Source organism: Trichosurus vulpecula, chromosome 1 (assembly GCF_011100635.1).
Source record: "Trichosurus vulpecula isolate mTriVul1 chromosome 1, mTriVul1.pri, whole genome shotgun sequence".
Classification (NCBI taxonomy): Eukaryota; Metazoa; Chordata; class Mammalia; order Diprotodontia; family Phalangeridae; genus Trichosurus; species Trichosurus vulpecula.
The window spans coordinates 345288786-345295292 of NC_050573.1; the positions used below are offsets into that span (position 1 = coordinate 345288786).

Consider the following 6507-nt stretch of genomic DNA (forward strand, 5'->3'; position numbering starts at 1 on the left):
AGAAATTCGTGATAATTAGAACTATCCAAAAGTGGATTGTTGCTATGGGAGGTGGCTGAGTTCCTCTCACTGGAAATATTCAAGCAGAGGCTTGATGACCACTTGCTGGGTGAGTTGCCATTAAGGTACAAGGTAGACTAGGCAACCTCTGAGGCCCTTTCCAGCTCTAATATTCTTAAGTATCTTTGCAATCATATTATGTTTTGCTCCCAGCATGGCTCAAAATGGGATATGAATCAATGCTTTGCTCTCTTTAAATGTCAGCATATCAATTTGATTGAGTTTTCCCAGTGTAGCATTCCCATCCACTAGTCTTGGTATCCTTTCCTACCCCTATGCCACCATCTGTCTAAATTCCTTGTCAAACCCAAAGGATAAGGATCCCTCTGTAGACTATATGAATGATAATTATCCTTTGTAGAACTAAGGAGAGGACTCATCTTATGAATCATAAAACAAACTGAGATGCAACATTTCTGATTACCCAGATTATGGGCCCCAGTGAATGCCGACTTTCATGCTATATCTAGTTTTCTAGACCAAAGCCTCTGGGTTGACTCTCACTGAATGAAATCCCTACATTTCCCTATATTTAACATGTTTTTGTTTGCTTGTGTATTTTAAGTAGATACATAGTGAAAAGATAATGAAAAGCATTTGAAGTCAAATTTTTGAAACAGAAATTTTTAATTTTACACTTCATGAAATTATTTTGGATTTTACTTTCATGATTTGTCTTTGCCTTGTCATATTTTTCTGCATGTGTAACCAGAATGGCTTTTGTTTTCTTTGAATGACTCAGCTTACCTCATTGAGCCTCTGGACACTGTGGCTTGCTCTTCCGGGGCAGGAGGCCCGGGGAGCATGCCGGGAAGCAGACAACTTCCTGTGTGAGGAGTCATGGGGCTGGCTGAGGGGAGGTGTTAATGTCTATGCTAGGGGGAGGGGCCAACTCAGGAACCAATCGGCCCTGGTCATTTGGGCGGAGCTTGATGATGTCAAAAACCCTATAAGAGGGGAGAGGACAGCTTGAAGATCTCTCTTCCTTTTCCGGTTGGAGCCAGCGACAGTTACAACGACAGTTACAGAGGCAGTTACGACAGTTACGTCAGTTACAGCCACAGCTGAAGCAGGAGCTGCCAGTAGCAGAGCTAACCTACGGGAGAAAGCTGAACAAAGACTTCAGGCCATTACAGCGACAGTTACAGCGACAGTTGGAGCCAGAGGCAGTTACAGAGGCAGTTACGACAGTTACGTCAGTTACAGCCACAAGTTCAGCCACAGCTGAAGCAGGAGCTGCCAGCAGCAGAGCTGACCTACGGGAGGAAGCTGAACAAAGACTTCAGTCCAGTGGGTAATCTTATTACCATAAAAGGGGGAAACATGATTTTGCTTTACGCAATCATGTTTCTCTGTAGCCTCCTGGTTACTCTTTCAAGGCGTACTTATTGGGCCTGGAAACTTTTCATTAATGTATCAAGGTGGGGCTGCTGGTTCATGGGTTGGTTACTGTGGAGCCTAAATAAATGTTTTGATTCTTCTGCCTTCTACTTTGAGAGTTTCTTATATCCGGCGGTTCCGAACCTTTCAGACATGTTTATGATCCTCTTTGAGATTATAAACTCTGCCCTCCTGATACATTTGGCGTCACGAACAGGATCGCTAGGTATAAGATCTCTATTTAGAAGCAGAACAATTTCAGAGGAAGAGATGAATATCCCAGGATGGGAGGATCCATTTTATTCCTCCCTAGCAAAAGAATTGGCTAAAAAAGCTGGACCCTGTGAAAACTGGGAACCAAGGCTACGGAGAGGAGATCCTAGGGATTTGGAAAAGTGTTTACGAGAAGTTGGGATTCAGTCAGGGGCATCACTATCTAGGCAAAGCTGGATAGTGTTATCAGCCTACCGGCTAGTATACGAAAGATTGAGATTAAGTGAAAGACATGGGGGCACTCCTACCCCACAGGAAGAAGGGGAATCTCAGATAGCAGGAGACCAAACTGACTCAAATGAGAACTTTTCTATTAATGTGGCTAAGAGCAACAGGAGACCAAAAAAGCCCAGAGTGCATTTCAACCCAGCCCAGAAAGAGCCTGATTGCCTGCTTCGTCCTAGCCATGGTGGCAGAGGAAGTGAGTGGGGAGAGAATGAGACAATGTTAGGGGCTGAGGCACAAAACACTACTGGGGTTCAGGATGTGCCTCACACAGAGAATAGGAGATGGTTAAATGATCAGACAAGGGCTCGACCCATACAAAGGAGGAAGACAGAAACCCGAGGTGAAGATTCAGTTACAAGGGAAATTCAGGAAGATTTCTCACCGCAAGAGGTCACAGATATTTTGAGTAGATTCAGCCAAAGAATAGGAGAACCATTGATATCTTGGATGGTAAGACTCAGTGATCAAGGGGCCGGTGGAATATCAGTAGATGGGACAGACTGCATGAGATTCATAGGTATCAGCCATGATCCTCTAGTTCAACAAGCTTTTAGGGAACATCATCAGCAAGGAGATGGTGATAGCAGGACTACTCTGTTGGCATTAGCCGCTGTGGGATGCAATAAGAGATATGCTACTGATTCTATGTGGCCCACTGAGCACAGACCCTGGTATTCACTTAGAGATTGTATCATGAGACTAAAGGAGGAGGTAATGAAGACTGCCATTATGGTAGGAACTGCAGACAAATATTACAATGATTCAATGGAACTGCCTCATAGGAATTTAATAATTAGGACAGCTCCCCCTGCTTATAAACAACTAATTTTGAATTTATTACTTGGAGAAGTAGGGAGCCGTCTTACAACAGTGATAAATAAGATTTTACAGTTACATGACTTAGGTGACTGGGGAGGGGATAGATCTCCTCGAGAGAGAAGGGTGAATAACCAGCAAACTTGGCGCCAAAGGAGAGTAACAAGGAAAGAAATGTTTACTGCTTTATTGAGAGCAGGAGTAGGTTTTGAAATGATAGATGGAATTCCAACCAATGAATTATACAGAATGTATAGAGGACTTGATAACACGAGAAATAGGGAAATAAGAACTGCTCCTGCAAGCCTACAAGCCACTCAGACTGAAGGTGACCTTGTGTGATTAACGGATGAAAACTTGTACATTTGGGGAAAGGCTGGGAGGACAATCTTAGTCTATATCTAGGGTGGGATCCTCTTGGCTTCCTCATTATGTTCCTTTTGAAAAGAAACATTTCCCACCTGAGTTTGGCTCTGATGTTGGATCTTTGCATAACTGAAATCTCAACCAAACTTGAGATGATTTTATTTGAAGAATTATAGTCCATACTTGTCTATTCTTTTTGTCCTTTGTTTTGGCTAACCTTGTTGCTAGTTTTGTTTCCTTCAGGCTTAAGCACCCTGCACTTTCCGGTGACTGCCTAAGCATGTAGCATTCTTGGAATTCCTGCCAGCTCGTTAAAGAAATGACCTCTGGAATGGGACTTTTTGGGGGCAGGGCCATCTCTACATCCAATTTCAGCATGAAGAAGCTATGGAAAATGAGACCTTCACCCCTCACCCCAAGATTTTGAGCCCCAATCGTTCAAGGGGGGTGGAAATGATGATAGTGTTCTGTTTACTTATTTTGTGTTATCCTTGCTGTGTTGTTTTATTGTTATGATATTATTGATCCTATGTAATGGATACAAGGATTTAGGGGTGGACATTTGAATTATTAATAATTATTTTGGGGATGATTGATTGAAGAGATTATTTTGCTGGGATCTAGGGGTGGATCGCATTTGAATCGTTAACCAATGTTTGGGAATGTCACTGAATGATATGTTTTGCTTTATAATGAATGATATGTTTTAGTTTCCTTTGTAATTGGATCACAATGTATGTTCTAGGATACATGGCTGATTAGATTATGTATCCTATAACAAGGGGTGGAGTGTAACCAGAATGGCTTTTGTTTTCTTTGAATGACTCAGCTTACCTCATTGAGCCTCTGGACACTGTGGCTTGCTCTTCCGGGGCAGGAGGCCCGGGGAGCATGCCGGGAAGCAGACAACTTCCTGTGTGAGGAGTCATGGGGCTGGCTGAGGGGAGGTGTTAATGTCTATGCTAGGGGGAGGGGCCAACTCAGGAACCAATCGGCCCTGGTCATTTGGGCGGAGCTTGATGATGTCAAAAACCCTATAAGAGGGGAGAGGACAGCTTGAAGATCTCTCTTCCTTTTCCGGTTGGAGCCAGCGACAGTTACAACGACAGTTACAGAGGCAGTTACGACAGTTACGTCAGTTACAGCCACAGCTGAAGCAGGAGCTGCCAGTAGCAGAGCTAACCTACGGGAGAAAGCTGAACAAAGACTTCAGGCCATTACAGCGACAGTTACAGCGACAGTTGGAGCCAGAGGCAGTTACAGAGGCAGTTACGACAGTTACGTCAGTTACAGCCACAAGTTCAGCCACAGCTGAAGCAGGAGCTGCCAGCAGCAGAGCTGACCTACGGGAGGAAGCTGAACAAAGACTTCAGTCCAGTGGGTAATCTTATTACCATAAAAGGGGGAAACATGATTTTGCTTTACGCAATCATGTTTCTCTGTAGCCTCCTGGTTACTCTTTCAAGGCGTACTTATTGGGCCTGGAAACTTTTCATTAATGTATCAAGGTGGGGCTGCTGGTTCATGGGTTGGTTACTGTGGAGCCTAAATAAATGTTTTGATTCTTCTGCCTTCTACTTTGAGAGTTTCTTATATCCGGCGGTTCCGAACCTTTCAGACATGTTTATGATCCTCTTTGAGATTATAAACTCTGCCCTCCTGATACAGCATGCCATTTTAAAAATGTGTACTTTTTGGTATATTATCTTCCTTCAATATCAGTAAATTGTAAAATACTATTTATCTATCAGCTATTATTTAGTTTTCTTCATGAATAGCAGGGCTAAGATATACAATATGTACAGAAAACATTATTTTGAGTATTTCCATTTTATTTTTAAGAAAAATGAAGACCATTTTTAAAAAAAATAAAGTAAGTCCATAGACAGGTATCTCTATGTAAAATATTTACTATCTAGAATATTTATCAGATTTAAATGAAACTCTGGCATCATTACTTTCATATAGCAGGTGTTAATATTTGTTGAATGAATTAACTGTAGTATGAAACAGTTGGTGATAATGCACAAATACATAATTACACTAAAACAAATAAATGGATGAAAAATAAAGCTGATCTTAGTAAAGAGAATAAAAAAATGGAAGGGATGAAAACTGAACCATCCAAGAGTTGCCATAGTATGATATGTGTCTGCTGGCTTGTACATTGGAAAATCCAATTAATAATTAAATGGCAAAAGGCCACAGTCTTTAGTCTGTGGTTTTTCATAATTTTAACCTAATCTTCTTCCTTCCTTTTAAATATCACAGATATTAAAATTTTCCTTTCATGTCAATCATGATCCAAGGTAGGAGCTTGCTCCCTGTGTGATGATCTTCAGTCTAACCCCATCTTTGCTTCTCTTCTCTGAGATGTCAGTTTAGAAAATCACTGAAATGAAAGCAAAAAGGAAGTAATAGAGAAAAGAAAATAATGGTTAATTATTTCACAGACTAGATTAATAAATGTCATTCTCCATAAAAATAAAAAACAAAAAACCAAGGTGAATCAGGAAATGGATGGCCTTTTCAAGTCACATGAATCAGTTCCCCAGAATTCATCATTTTCACCAAGTATATAATATTTTCCCCTTAATCATTCTAGTTATTATTGTCATTGTTCATTTTGAGGGTACCTCAAATTTTACTTTTTAAAGAGATGAAAATTAGTATTCTTACCCTGAAGCAGTGTGGTATAAAGGCAGATGGAGTCTGAATACCTAGGTTGGAGTCTTGAGCCACTACGTGCTAATTGTTTGATCTTGGACAAATAACTTAACCCATCTTTCCTCAGTTTCCTCATCTTAAAAATGTAAAGTTTGGATGAGGTGACCTCTAAGGTCCCCTACATCTCTAAAAGTACCTCTATATTTTAAAATATAGTGATCCCCCTCAATAGACTAGTATTTTCAGAAAGAAATTAAATCTAATGCAGAAAAGAACTCTTTATAATTCACTCTTTTCCTAATTTGCTCCCTTCAAAGGATGGATCTGTGTTAATACATACATACATACATAAACACACGTACAGAAACATGCTTAGCATATTTGGAAAGTACAGAGTTCAATGTTGATATCTCTTATCGAAAGGGAGACACTGATGCTCCTCACTTCCCTGGTATTAAATCAGGTGCTTAGGTAGGCCATTACGTCTTCAGGAGACCATGAATATACCCTTTAATTCACCAAATACTTCCTTATAGCAAGCGACTTAAGCCCTGGGGAGAATGCAGCCCTACTACGGAATAATGAACTTACAAGAACCTTTTTTTTTTTAAAGTATGAAATTTCTGACTTTTTCAAGTTGAGAATAAAACTTCAATGAGTACTAACACTACCTTAGGGCTTTCTATTTAGTCTCCAATTGCCTTTGCAGCTGCTTGA

The 6507-nt window shown here is 40.7% G+C and overlaps 1 non-coding gene across 1 annotated transcript; it reads right to left on the minus strand.

Moving 5' to 3' along the window:
* Positions 1-5626: 5626 nt before the first annotated feature.
* On the minus strand, positions 5627-5695 carry LOC118835120. The gene has a single exon (XR_005009462.1). It is a non-coding gene; the product is annotated as a small nucleolar RNA SNORD123 (small nucleolar RNA).
* Positions 5696-6507: the final 812 nt, after the last annotated feature.